The sequence below is a fragment of the Felis catus genome, chromosome B4 (assembly GCF_018350175.1).
Source record: "Felis catus isolate Fca126 chromosome B4, F.catus_Fca126_mat1.0, whole genome shotgun sequence".
Lineage (NCBI taxonomy): Eukaryota > Metazoa > Chordata > Mammalia > Carnivora > Felidae > Felis > Felis catus.
In genome coordinates, this window is record NC_058374.1 from 40,356,914 (window position 1) to 40,372,610 (window position 15,697).

Here is a 15,697-nt window from a genome sequence, read left to right on the forward strand (position 1 = left end):
CTTGGGCGGTCTTAAGGTAAAACATCTGCAAAGGTGGACTTTAACTAAGGTTTTTGGAATTCAAGCCCTCCCAATCAGGATCTAAGATCTTACGGATTTGCAAGTTTTGGGTAGTCAGCAAGCTCCTGCTGCAGATACCGGTGGGAAGAAGAGGGAATAAGCCACCAAAGAACTAGAAGACCTTGACTTGAAGCATCTGCTTATCAACAGGGAGAGGGAGAACAAGGGCTCATGAATAAAGTAAGGGATGATCCATTTCCAATAGCTCACACAGAGCCATTATAAAGGTGGAGACCCATGCTGGAGGACAGCACTCACTGGGCAGCAGCCCTGGACTCTCAGACAACAGCCAAGGTCAGAGTCGGCCTTTGCCCTCTTGCTGCCTGGGGAGGATGTGGGGCAGTGCACATCCTCTTTCATTGTCTTTTTTTTTTAAGTCTTATTTATTTAAGTAATCTCTACATCCCATGTGGGGCCTGAACTCACGACCCTGAGATCAAGAGTCACTGCTCCCAGACTGAGCCAGCCAGGAGCCCCTAGGGTCTTTTTCATGTATAGAACTCAAGTAGGAGAGGTTTTCAGCTCTAAAAAATATATTCTGACAGAACTGACATAATAATATAGGATCATAAAAACCCCTTCTTTTAAAAATATTTAATAACTTAGCAATATAATATTAAATAAAAATGTAAGAGCATCCCAATTTTGTAAAGAATTACATATAAAGTATAAATACAAAACTGTTTGCAACAATCATCTATAGATGGTGAGATTATGGATGTTTTTAATTTCTTTGTATTTTTCTGTTTTCTGCAATGCTTATTCCTTTTTTTAATCATAAAAATTTTACTATTGCAAATACAGGATACCTAGGCTGTTCTTTTTCCTGAGAGTTATGAAAGTGTTTATTGGATCTGCTCATCAGATCTTCATTATTGACACGGGTGGCACAGTTGACCCTACTACTGACCTCTTGGTCATGCAACATACAAATATAGAGGGCTAACTGTATTCTAGGTGCTGAGCTCTGTGTTAGGGATCTGACACATGGCAGGTATGATTTGCAGTAAAGGACATGTGAGTACGTAAAAAGCTAAACCTCTGGCCACTTCCACTGATCCAGGGAGTGTTAGGAAGAAAGCCATTTTTGTCCCGTGGTGGTGGTCAAAGAAGATTTTGAAAATAGACTTATATATAGTGTCAAATGTGAAAATGGGGCTGAACCCCACCCTTCTGTATCCAATCTTCCTGTGTGACTCCATTCCTTGCTTTGAAGACAGCTTCCAGAGCATTAGAAGTGAGGTAGGTATCCAAATGGAAATCTGAAACACTTTCTCAAAAATTAATCAAATAGGGTACATTTAAAAAAAAATATCTGTGTTTAAGACATAACTTTTGCCCATACCATGGACTCATTTTTGGTTTGTTTGTTTATTGATTTTTTAATGTTTATTTATTTTTGAGAAAGAAAGAGGGAGACAGAGCAAGAGTGGGGGAGGGGCAGAGAGAGAAGAAGACAGAATCCGAAGCAGGCTCCAGGCTCTGAGCTGTCAGCACAGAGTCTGATGCGGGATTAGAACCTACAAGCTGTGAGATCATGACCTGGGCCAAAGTTGGACACTTAACCAACTGAGACACCCAGACACCCTTCATTTTTGGTTCTTAACAAACACTTTTTGAAGTGAGTATCTGAGGGTGGGGAGACTTCATAACAATCTTTATATATATAACAAAAGTTGATTGATAGCTGTGAATGATAGTGATCATTGAATTACAGACTTCTCAAGTTTCCAATGACCTTAGTATCTAAAAACTTTTACTTGAGGGCTGCCTGGGTGGTTCAATCTGATAAGCATCCAACTTCGGTTCAGGTCATGATTTTGTGGTTCATGAGTTTGAGTCCCATGTCAGGCTCTCTGCTGACAGTGTGGAGCCTGGAGCCCGCTTCCAGTTCTGTGTCTTCCCGTCTCTCTGCTCCTCCCCCACCCCTGCCCACAATGTCTCTCTCTCTCTCTCTCTCTCTCTCTCTCTCAAAAATAAATAAACATAAATAAACTTTTACTTGAGAAGCGGAGAAAATGCTGTCCATAGATGAAAAGAGACTTTGTCCTGAATCAATATGATGACAGTTACACCTGAGGCCTTGGTTTCTTGACTTATATCCAGGGTTCTATGTCTTCAGTGTCAAGACAAAAGAAATGTATTCTTGTAAACAGGGCAGTTCGGATATCCCAGCTCCTGAATTCTAGCTGGTAGCTCATCCTACTGGAAAAATTGACATTAGGTTTCTATATGCCACTCTCTACCACCATCCTGTGCCTCCTTTTTTTAAAAATATAATTTATTGTCAAATTGGGTAACGTATAGTGTGTAAAGTGTGCTCTTAGTTTTTGGGGTAGATTCCCATGGTTCATCACTTACACACAACACCAAGTGCTCATCCCAACAAGTGCCCTCCCCAATGCCCATCACCCATTTTCCTCTCTCCCCCACTCCCCCCTCCCATCAAAGCTCAGGTTGTTCTCATATTTACGAGTCTCTTATGGTTCGCCTCCCTCTCTGTTTGTAACTATTTTTTCCCCTTCCCTTCCCCCCATGGTCTTCTGTTCAGTTTCTCAAGATCCACATATTAGTGAAACCATGATATCTGTCTTTCTCTGAGTGACTAATTTCACTCAGTATAATAACTTCCAGTTCCATCCACATTGTTGCAAATGGCAGGATTTCATTCTTTCTCATTGCCAAGTAGTATTCCATTGTATATATAAACCACATCTTCTTTATCCATTCATCAGTTGATGGACATTTAGGCTCTTTCCACAATTTGGCTATTGTTGAAAGCACTGCTATAAACATTGGGGTACATGTGCCCCTATGAATCAGCATTCCTGTATCCTTTCTGTGCCTCCTTTCTTATCCCTTATTTCAAGCATAGGGTGTTTCTGTGGTGATTAAATTTACCATTTAGCTCACTGGTTGCAAAATATCAAATAGGATCAGGATGAAAAGAGGAAAGACACAGAGGAAAAAATCGTTTAAAATAGCCTACTTTTAAAAGGAAGAAGGAAAAAAAAAGGTATCTGCGGTCTTCAGATTCTGTAGGAGCAAAAAAGGGGAACACGGGTGTGGTTTTAGAAGCTCCAGCACCAGATGTGAAGACAGTAGCCTTACAGAGACTGTTTCACCAACTCCCACAATCGCATAGGGTCAAGTCCCTGTTACTAATTCCTTACCATACATACCTCTTAGTGGTCAGCTTCTTTGATGAAACCCTGACTGATACCATTTCCCCGCAGTGTATAAAGCTCCACAAAGTTACAGACAGCCCTGAATTAAAAATGGAGAGAAGTTGCCTTTCAGCAGCAGTGTCTGTATCCTGTAAGAACTAAGCAGAGGAGGCTGACTGACCCAGCAGCTATTGCAGGGAGTGCCTCCCGCGAGAGTCAAGAGCGCCCTCTAGCGCCAGGATGGTGAACTTCACCCCCACCCTGGACCAGCTGGGGCTGTATGAAGACCCAGCTCCTGTTTGCCTTTCTTCATTAAGACAGCTAGAGAAGGGGACATTCATTGCTTTAAGATAATCAACCAAAAAATCCTGAGAACAGAGAACTGAAATTCTTGGCTTTTAAGGAGAAAGGTGTCAATTCACATGTGGGGAAAGATTGCAAAACATATATGTGATTCTGCAGGGCTCTTTATTTTTTTCTTTTCCCCAGCCAATAAAACCAAGGAGGGAGAGAATAGTTGGAGAATATGCAATGCAACTAGATGTCAGTGTGGAGACCCTGTGTCGTGCACCACCTTCATTTAGCGAGGAGAGACTTTGTTGAAGTCCAGGGACGTGACAAGTCTTGCAGATGACACACTGGATATACAAATGGACAATGGTGAGACCATATATAAAAATAGAGCTCTGATACCAGTCTGCAGAACCAGCCCAGGAAACTAACCCATTACAGATAGCTCCCAGCCCAGGAAATCAGCCTGCTATCTACAAGTCAGACTTGCAGGAAGTAAGACCACGATCTCTGTAACTGGTCCAGGAAGCCAAACAATAGCCTTATAACAATCATCCCAAACACTAGGATTTCCTAGCTGACAGTTTCCCTAATTTTTTCCCAAGAAAATTTAAAACTGACCACCACCACCACCACCAAGAACAGCAACAAAAAACAAAAAAACACAAAACTAAATATGCACCAATTACACAGGATGCCCTGTTTCTACTTAGCACACCAACAGCTTCCCCACATGAGCAACGCTCCAATCAGAGCACGTCCAAAGCTTTCCCTTCCCACTATCAAGCTTTCCTACCTCTGTCTGCCTTTGAATCTCTGTCAAAATGCAAGTAATGATGGTTGACTCCTTACTATCACAAGCTTTGCTTGTCTCTATTTGGTTGGACATACTTTATTTGCACATAAAGAAGTCTCCTGTCCTTGCAATGCGCAGCAGCCTTAAGGTAAGATGGTGGTATGGTCTTCCTATGCTGGAGAGGGCTGGAGACAGCTTCTTGAGTTCCTCATGACTTTGCCCTAGTCCAGGAGGTAGGGTTGCCAAATAAAATGCAGGATGTTCAGTTGTACTTGAATTTCAGAAAAACAATGAAAGATTTTTAGCATAAATATATCTTATGCAATATTTGGGGCATACTTATTCTAAAAAAGTATTCATTATTTGTCTGAAATTCAAATGTAACTGAGTGTCCTATATTTTTATTTGCTAAATCTGGTAATCCTGAAGGAGGGAAAATAAACATTCTCATGCCCCATTCCCACAACTGGAAAGCAAAAGTTAAGAAGGCAGGAGTGAGATCCCTGGTGAGGCTATAGCGAGTTTCAGAGCTAAAAGAAGGCAAACACATCAGAGGTGATGTGGGTAAGCCTCCTAGGGATTGGATGAGGATTCAGCTGTGTCTCAATGAATTGTCAGGGTAGAGGAGGCATGCCCAAGAACTAGAAGCAAAATGATTATTCTAGAGCAAGAATATGAGCTCAAGACATATCTAGGTGCAGAATTGGATGCCCATTTTTCACCAATGCTGCCACTACATCTGTGTAAACACTGCATCCCCCCTTGCACCCACAGCAAGCCCAACATCAACCCTGGAAGAAGGAAAGCGGATGGGAGAAATATCCTGAATATGGCCAAGTTGTCGATTTAAAAAGACATGCTAGGGCTTCTAGGGGAGCGTATGTTGACTTTGACTGGAAGTGACTAGATTAAATTTCTGCACCAGTCAGAATGGAGCCTCAATATTGAAAAGTAAATCAAGTGATCAGAAATGTTTTAAAAATTAACATTTTGCATATATGAGTTCGTTGTCTGTGAGGCTTTCAAAAATTCATAGCCATCATACATATGAATGTCTGGTCTTTACAACCACCAGCTAGAGAAATAAAATCTTCCCATCTTATTCCCCAACCATCTCTCTCCAGTGTGGCAATTTTCCTGGGGAATTTGACAAATTCCTCCAGAGAGACAAGTTTAATCTCATTCTATTTGGTCTGTGTTATGAAAACAATAGTGTTGTTTTTCATTTACCAAATAGCAAATGACATTTTGTTGAATATACTTTTCGGCCTTCATACTGACCTCCTATGCCTTCAACGTCAACGTACTCTCCTAGGCTCTCCATGCTTAGAATCACTGACTTAAAGTCTATCTTGTTTTCTTGATTCTTCCTACCCAGCAGATTGATGATGATGAAGATGACGATGATCATGATGGTCATGATGACAATAAAGAGGCCCCTGATTCAGGGCCTGCTGGATTCTACTTACTTTCTATATATCATTGATCCAGGTGACAATTCTGCAAGCTAGACATCATTGCCCCCATTTTACAGAGAGAAGTAAGGCACAGAGGGTCCAGTGACTTGTTCAAGGTAACAAAGAGTAAACGGTAGAGTCGGATTTAAATCCAGATTTGTCTAATTCCAAAGCCCATGATTTGTCCGCACTGCCACACTGCTGGCCACCACAGTTCCCTAATTCGCACGAAATTCCTGCATCCTTCAGTTGGCTCTAATTATAGTCTTTCTAAAGAGGAATGTGCTGGGCCCTCTTCCTGGCATTGACTGCACCTCACTGGGAATGTTGGGCATCTTTAAAATCTCATTTATTAATAAACACTTATATAATGCCTGCTGTGTGCCAGACACTGGTCTGAGCAGTTTACAAACATTAACTCATTTAATCTTTATAGCAACCCCATGAGGTTAAGCACCATTATTATTATTACTCTTGTTTTACAGATGAGAAAACCAAAGCACAGAGAAGTTAAATGACAGGCTCAAGGTTATGCAGCCAGTGAGTCTGGCAGAGCCAGGTTTAAATCTATTATGATGCATGGGGTGCCTGGGTGGCGCAGTCGGTTAAGCGGCAGCCAGGTCACGATCTCGCAGTCCGTGAGTTCGAGCCCCGCGTCAGGCTCTGGGCTGATGGCTCGGAGCCTGGAGCCTGTTTCCGATTCTGTGTCTCCCTCTCTCTCTGCCCCTCCCCCTTTCATGTTCTGTCTCTCTCTGTCCCCCAAAAAATAAATAAACGTTGAAATCTATTATGATGCAGTGCAACACCCCTTCCTTTAGATATTTGGATTTCTCATCCTAACCTTTCCCTTAACTATTTCCTGTGAGTGCTGAGAGAATGGTGGGGTCAAAGGCTTGGAGTTCCCTAGAAGAAAGATTCTGAATAAGCTTAAGTCTTTTTTTTTTTAATTTTTAGATGTGTATTTATTTTTGAGAGAGACATTTATATTTGTGAGTGGGGGAGGGCAGAGAGCAAGGGAGACACAGAGTCCTACACAGGACTTGAGCTCACTAACTGCGGGATCCTGACCTGAGCCAAAGTCAGATGTTCAACCGACTGAGCCACCCAGGTGCCCCAAGCTTAAGTGCTTAAAAAATATCCATCACAAGATGAAAGCCGGCATGGTACAGCTGTAGCTCCCAGCAATTATTAGTTCTGTTTCAAAAAACAGGCCCTTCTTTAGTTCCAGTGTTTGCTCAGTGCTAATGGTCTCCAAGAAACCTCCTTCTTTTGAGACTGAAAACCCAATCTCTAGTCTTGGTGGTCTTAATTTTCCTCTTCAGAGGTTTCTTCTTGCCCTCAGTCCCTCTGATCTCAGCTAAGCTGCACAGGCCAGACTGGTGCAGGTGGAGGGAGGAGAAGACAGAGGGCGCTGTCTCCTCTGAGTAAGCAATTTGGCTGTCCTAACCTGGGAAATCACACGCCAGGTAGAAAATCTCTGCCTCTTGGAGTCACTTGATTTTGGCAAGATGCTGGACATCCCACCTGTTTTTTACATGTTAACAAGCAATGACCTAGAAACTTTTCAGGGCCATCAGTCATTCACACTTTTATCACTGGCTTTTCCCCATTAGGACATAACAGGGACTTGACATGAGTGGGAATAGGGTATAGAAAGTTAGGAAGAAACATCCCATGAAAAACTCTCTCTGCTGTACCTTTGTTCAGAGGCGATGCGCTAATAATGGCTTAACAATAACCAGTGGTAACCAGGAGCTCTACATTTACTTCTCTGCAAACCTTTGATAATTTCCTTAACTACATTAACTCTCAGCTTCCATATCTATAAACTAAAATTAACAATAGTGTCTACTTTTACGGTTGTTACTGAGGATAAAGTACCATATGCATGTAAGAGGATCATATATGTAGTTCAAGTTTGGGTACATAATAAGAATCAAGAAATGTTAACTGTTCTGATTACATTGTAGACACCAGGTGAAATGCAGTTTGCTGTTTTATGTGAACCCAATTTTAAGCAATGGAGTCAATGTTTATTTCCCATGTTAGGGAATGGGAACATTTAGCAAAAATGTTAAAAAAAAAACATTTAGAGAAGCTAAATTATTTGCTCAAGTCATGTGTCAATAGAGGTACAGAGTGAGGCCCAAAGTCTTGGTTGCCTGCCTTCCAATGTCATGCCTATTATATTGCCTAGAAACAGTGTTAGCAGTCACCTCTTCCCTCCACCTTAACTCACTCACTCACTTGCTCACTGCCATTTCCACTTGTCCCTGAGCTCTAGGAAAGCTGTCTTCACAATGTGGTAATTGGCTTTCGCATCACCCAGTGTAGTGCAATAACACTCGGGAGTGGAGAGTAGCCAGGCAGCTCACAGAGTCAGTCGTGGGGGCATTTGCCAGCCATTTCTTTGTTGGCAGAGACACAGGCTCTGAAGCTTAGTTGAAAAATCCAATGGGTGGTGGCTGAGTCCCAGCTTAAAGTGTGAAAGTCCTTATTATGATCCTCCTCATCATATTCCTACTGGTAGCATCGGCCTACTAAAAATAAGGAAATTATTTCCCAAGATTAATAAAAAGAAAGAGGCTGGGAGGTGGGTGGTTGGTGTTGGGCTGGGGAAGGGGAAATAGAAGGCGACAGACATTAAAATAGCAGCAAATGAATACCATGTAATTTCCAACAGTCGATAATGTCACGCTGCAAGGTTGGCAATTCTGCTGAGATAATTGCCCTTCCTCAGATTACTGTCTTTACCAGAGAAGGAAATGATGGCCATGTGTGAGAAATCATGCTGCCTCCCACTTCACGAGAAGTGGCAGTGATTAATGAGAGATCAGACTTCAAGTTCGCAAATATTTCATCCATGCACAGGGCCTTTCAGAAGCAGAGAGACAGCTCTTAGAGCAGAAAACATGATAAACTCTTCTTCCACAACAGGGAGACTGACCTACTCATGGGATGATTTAGCCTTTAGAGTTGGCCTTCATCTTCCAGCAAGTCTGGGTCTGGAGAATTATGATTTGACATGACTGGTCATTCATGGGTTTTTCCTCACTGCAGAGAGATTGTCTGCTGGAGAAACAACTGAACCTGGAGTCTGCAGACTTTGGTTGGAAATGGGTTGCTCTGCCTCTGATCCTTCTCAGGGGGAAAACCTCCAGGTGTTTGTTATCTGTATAACAAAATGATTTGACATGGAGCTTAGGCTCCATTCAGCACTCAAAGCCCCACCCTAGGAGTGTCACTGGGAGGGGTGGGAATAATGGCAGACTGAATAATTATCTTTCAAAGATGTCCAGGTCCTCATCCCTGGAACCTGTGAACATGTTACCTTACACAGCAGAAGGGACTTTGCAAATATAATTAAAGTAAGGATCATACAATAGGAAACCAATACAAATGGCAAGGTCCTTAAAAGATGGAAGAAGACACAGAGAAGGAGATGTGACAAAAGAAGCAGAGTTGGAGGGATGCAAGTATGCTGGCTTTAAGGATGAGGGAAGGGGCTATAATCCAAGGGATGCAGGTGGCCTCTAATGAATACACCTTGGAGCCTCCAGAGGGAACCAGCGTTGCTGACACCTCAATTTTAGTCCAGAAAGATGAATTTTGGACTTCTAACCTCCTGAACTATAAGATAATAAATTTATGTTGTTTTAAGCCATAATTTTGGGGTAGTTTGTTAGAGTAACAATAGGAAAGTAATACTAGCAAGAAGGTCAAGAGCCAGATCATGAATGGCTTGCCCCCACACCCATCACTCAGAGAATGCTGAGGCTAATACCCAGGCATCAGGTTTCACTTTCCACCAAACTGGGAGCCCATAGCACCACGACTCGGTTAACAGAAAGATGACACCATTAGTCACTACAGGCAACTAAGGTTAGCTAGCATTAACAATATTAACTAATATCAATTGAGTGCTTGCAATTTCCCAGACATTTTCATGCTTAAAACAATTACAGGAGGTAGGCACTATTAGTGTCTTTATTTGACAGATGAAGAAACTGAGGCCTAGAAAGGTTGAATGTCATCACAAATAAGAGGTGTTGCTGGAACTTGACTGGAATCTACCTCAATCCAGATACTAAGCTATTTATCTCAAAGAACTTCCGAACCTCTGAATTCCTTATGCAACACAGCGTCTAATAAAAGGACCAGACTCCTGAGTAGGACAGACCCTCTAGGGACACTGGTTCTCAAACTTTGGTAGCATCAGAATCCCCCAGAAAGCTTGTTAAAACAGATTCCTTGTAGGAATTCTGACATTCTGATTCAGTAGGTCTGAGAAGGGACTTGGGAAATAACATCCCTCAAAAACTTCCCGTTGACCTTGACACTGCCCGTCCATGAACTGTTCTTGGGAGTAGCAAGCCTCTGCAAGCCATTCCAACTCAGCCCCTACCTCCAGGTCCAGTGACATTGAAACTGAGGCTGAGCCCTAATCCTGTTTCATGATTTTTGTCAAATCAGAATAAAGAGGATTTATTTTGATAGGAACATTGAGAAAAATGGGTGCTGCCTGGCCTGCATGAATTATGTAGTGATCACATGTTTTTCCAGCTTGAAAGGATGCTCCTTCCATAGGAAGAAAACTGTCTTAGGGGTGTCTGGGTGGCTCATTTGGTTAAGTGTCCAACTCTTGGTTTGGTTAAGGTCATGATCTCACAGCTCCTGAGATCAAGCCCCGTGTCAGGCTCTTCGCTGACAGCGTGGAGCCTGCTTGGGATTTCCTCTCTCCCTCACTCACTTTCTCTCTTCCCTCAGCTCCTCCCTCACTTTCTCTCTTTTAAAATAAATAAATATACTTTTCTTTAACCCTCTCTTACATTTGCTTAGCACTTTTAAAATACTTTGTTCCTATATCTTGATACATAACCTAAATTCATACTGTATTTTTATGCAACGTGGGCAACAATTTAGCTAGAGAAGCCACTGAATACAAAATTCTCAACTAATGCCTTCCTTGATCTGGATGCCTACGCAGAGAGTGAGGAAATAAAAGTTGCACATGGTATTGACAAAGTATAAAAAATTCAGACATCTCTAACCCTGACAACACATGAAGCTACTGGTTCACAATTTCAAAGTCAGGAAGTTTTCATGGTTTATAAGTGAGTACCATAGTGAGGTGTGTTGAAGGAGAAAATGAGAGAGCATGAAAAATAGTCATGGTGTACCTATAATCCACCAGTTCATCAATGGAGGAGGGAAGGGGAGGGAGGGAAACCATTATTCATCAGGGCAAGCCGTCCCTTGAACCTCCCAGTCCCTGTGCATCTAGGTCACTTCCCTTTCTATGTTTGGCTCTGAAAATGCAGTGGACCCATTAATGAATTTATTCCTGGATTAAATCTGGGGAAGGTGGGAGTGAGGGAGGGAGAGAAAAAGCCAAGCTCCAGATGTGAGCCTTGATTTGTGAACGGCCTCTCATCTTAATCCCTGCAAACGGGAAATCCTAGCACTAGGCTTGAGGTCTCAGGATCTGGGTCATTTAAACATCATCTTTCTGCTGTTCACTGTCTTCTCCTGCTTCCATCTGTAACACAGCAGATAAATCCCCTCCCCCCACCCCACAAGTGCACACTTGTTTTGTATGTGTGCCTTGTTGACTCCACCTCTGCTGCTCCCATCAATCCGGAAAGGAAGGTCATTTCCAGGGCTTCCTTCCCAAGGTGTCAGATTGAGGGGCAAGTGAGAAGGGAAAGGGAGGGAAGGAAGAACAGCTGCTCCCCTCATTAAAGATGTTTTCTACTACAGATCTGGAAGCAGAATGCATCTGGGAGAGGGGATCAGGAGAGAGACAGCTTTACCCTTTTGCTGATTAATACTCTATTCCCAGTTATTGCTTGATAATATGCCCTTGTGATATTACTTAATAGTAATGAGCCATAGGATTATATACTTTGTAACATTTAGCAGTAAGACCCAGAGTATCAAGTTTTCCTCTTAAATTTTTTTTTTAAAAAAACTGTGTATTTTGGTTGATTTTAACTATGCTGCCTCCTATTTGGTTCTCCCTGCTCCAGCCTAAGAAACCCTGAACGCTCTCTCCTGACTTTCAGAAACTCTGTGTTTCCATAACATCAAGGAGTTGTGGGAAGGTCGGGGGAAGGCAAGCCTTCCCAATTTGGGGGTGACAGCTTCCCTCATGGAGGAGACACAATGGTGGTTTTGTTCAATTTCCTTTTATAATGAAGAAGAGACTCAGTTGGGATGACAGTAATTCAACATAACTGGCTTGTCAGAGTGATAGCAGGGGGACTGGGGAAATGGCTCAGATTGTACCTTTCCTCCTTAAGAAATCTAAGATCTCTCAGCCATGCATGGTGCCTCGGAACTTTAGAAAGCCTGGTGTTGCTAGAAGCAGAGCCTTTCTTTCTCCCTCAAAAAGGAGGAGCACGAGTAATTGAGCCCTGAGCCCTGGACAGACTGGTTAGTACTTTTAATGGTTTGCAAAGTTAGTACCTTTAATGGTTTGTCAGCCCATGCTCTTGCTAGGACCCTCTTGTTGCATTTTTTAAAAAATGTTTGTTTATTTATTTATTTTGAGGGGAGGGAAGGCAGAAAGAGAGGGAGAGAGTGGATCCCAAGCAGGCTCCCCGCCCAGCACAAAGCCTGATGAGGGGCTATATCTCGAGACCTTGAGATCATGACCTGAGAGGAAATTAAGAGTCAGTCGCTCAACTGGCTGAGCCACCCTGGCGTCCCCCATCTCATTGCATTTTTGATGAGGTTCCCAGGTCTGTAACACCCTCCAAGGTAGAGCAGCAAAACTGATGTTTGGCAGGAAAGACTACTGGCATAATTAGAACACAATTTTATTTTTGCCTCCTTCTGTTCCTTTAAATTTTGCCTAATGGTGGAAGCTTTTCCCTTGACCTAGATGAAAATTAAGTGGACGTTTATGCTTTATCGTTTTAGTCTTATACAATAAACAGTTATGGTAACTTTAGGTCTCAAATACTATCTCAATCTAGGAACTAAATTGCACAGTCTTATATATTAAACTGTTTTTAGCCACAAAGTTGTTTTTTTTTAATGTTTATTTTAAGAGAGAGAGAAAAAGACATGGGGGCGAGAGAGAGAGAGAGAGAGAGAGAGAGAGAGAGAGAGAGATTGATTCCCAAGCAGGCTCTGAGTTGTCAGTGCAGAGCCTGAAGACACAGGACTTGATCTCATGAATGTGAGACCATGACCTGAGATGAAATCAAGAGTTGACGCTTAACCGCTTAACCAACTGAGCCACCCAGGTGCCCCACAAAGTTGCTCTTATACACAAAATTGAGCTGGTTTGTGTCATAATAGATAATGCATATAACCTGAACATAGAGCCAAAGCACATTTAATTCACCTCCCCTATCTGGCCACCCAAATGAGTCTTACGTTTTTCTGATTGGGCTCCAGCTCCACGATCACTTTGACTATTTAGTTAATCTCCGATATCAGATTCAGTTCCTATCCCTGTTTCCCCTCCCTTCCTGCTCCATAGCTGAGCTCCTTTCTTTTAACTCAATTGCATTTAACACATACTTATTGAAATTCCTAAGATGAACAGAACACGATGTTTGGTGTTGTAAGGGAAATGAGATGAGTAACGTATGGACTTTGATTTCAAGATACCTCTGCTTTTCTCTATTATCTATCTATCCATATACCTGCCTACCTACCTATGTATTATAAATGATAGATAGATGATAGATAGATATATAGATAGATAGATAATAAATGGAAGATAAGTAGATAGACATATACACACATAGAGATAAAGTTAAGATATATTCTGGCAGACGTGGAGGGGAGAAGAGACTAAAAACAAGTAGTGGAGAGTAAAATAGAAGTACATTGGCACACTTGCTTTCATAGAAGCACAAGCAAAGTGTCTGAGGGTGGAAGGAAGAAAGTATTATTGAATCTTGCTGGGGAGATCATGAAACATGACCTAGGGAGCTCTTCATAATCTGGATCTCCTCCACCTCTGTAGCCCCATCTCACAGAACTCTTTCTGAGCCCCCCATCAACAATACTGTCTTTCAATTCCTCAAACCAGCCCTGAGGCCTTGGAACATACTCTTTTTTCCACCTGTAATAGTTTTTACCCCATCACCACCTCAGGAAAACTTCCTTGGGTCCTTGATGATGTCCGGCTCCCCGCTAATCTCACAACACCCTACATTCTACATGGTGTCTCTTAAAATTGCAATTAAGCAACCAGTGGAAAATTAGATGCTTAGTGGCTTTTGCCTCCCCCAAGATATAACTCCACAGAAGTTAAGAAATATGTCTGTCTTTGTCCTCAGTATCCTCCCAGAACCTGGAACAAGGCCTTGCACATAGTCGATGCTCAATGAATTGTTTTTGAGTGAATTAAGAAAGGTGGCATTTGGGATTTTTTTTTCTCCTCTTCTTCTTATCTATCTCCTTTCTCTTCAACCCCAGGCCTCCTTCCCATCAATGCCTTACTTCTCTTAATATATTCTATTTTTTCTTGGTTCTGCACACCTTCCAAGTCCTCCTGTGGTCTACTAGGACCAGTCCGATGAATTAGGGGAAGACTTCCCATTTGTCTGCTCTGTATATCTCATTCTGGGGGACATAATCTAGGTGTCTAAGTAATTCCTTCGCAGGCCTTGTCTGGGGTTTGTTTGAGAGGAGGTGACTCACAAGTGTGACCTTCAGACAAGAGCCTTAGCATTACTGCAGGTCTTGTCTGAAATGTGGTCTGAATTCTCCCTGCATCAGAGTCTGTGTTTGGACCAGATCCTCAGGTGATGGTGCACATGAAGCTCTGCTGTGAAGGGGCTTATCTCCTAGGGTTAGTTGGGTAGAGGGGGGAGCAAGTTTCAGTTATATGACAGATCAGGTAGTGTTGGAGTGCAAGAGGTTTACTGGGAAGTGATAGAAGAAAGAGAAAAGAGCCTACAGAAGCCAGTAGAGAAAGCCTTCAGCCCATGATGCTGATCCCATGACACCTGTGAAAGCAAAGAGATGAGGAAGAAGGTTGAATGGAGTCTCAGACTGAAACATATTTCTTACAAAGTCGTGGCCAACCTAATGGGGGAGATCCAAGGCAAAGAAGGCACAGCAGAGGAGTTCTGCATTGGGCATAAATGGCCAGGTCCCTGGAACCGTGTTGTTCTCAGTCATTGGCAGAGGGCTGCCCAGGAAGGGTGAGAAGTTGCTAATGGCTGGAAGCTCTCAGCTAATGGCACTCATTGAAGCTGAAAAGCAACTGTTTTCTTTAAAGCACATCCTCCCAGTATACCCCCATGGCTGCCATATGTGACATCTGAAGATAATTGTACAAGAAATCTATAAATGCTGGTAAATGTATGGAAAGCAGATTGAAGGAAATACCACATTAAAGGAAACCTGCTTTATATGCTTTTTCAGCACTGTTTATGTTGTGCTCTTATTCTTCAGGGAACAGTCTCTCTAAGGGCCCCTGGAAGACAAGGTCCTGAGGACTCTATCCCATAGGGAGCTCAGGCAGAGCCCTTGTGTGAACCAAGATGGCATCCCTGTATTACAATGTGCATGAATCAGTAAAGACGACTCAGTGGCCATGGGTCTCTTGAGCTCACCCTCTACAAACTCAGTAGGCCCGAGTCTCCCAGGGGCAAACCCGATCCTGACCAGACAACCTGAGAGCCAGAGAAGAATTAAAAACTCAGGGCAGATGGAACAGGGATAGCAGAGGTCTAGGGAGGGGAGGACAAGGCTCTGTGGTTACAGTGATACCCTCACATATTGATTTTCACTTTCCTGTCCCTTCCTCACCCAGGCACATTTGCAAAGACAGCCACCCCCCATGCACAGAACCACACACAATGAAAACATTTACATAGACCACATTCACATCCACCTTCACGCAACACACAGAAAGGCCCCATGCAGAAAAGCCCTATTTCTTCATACCTGACACA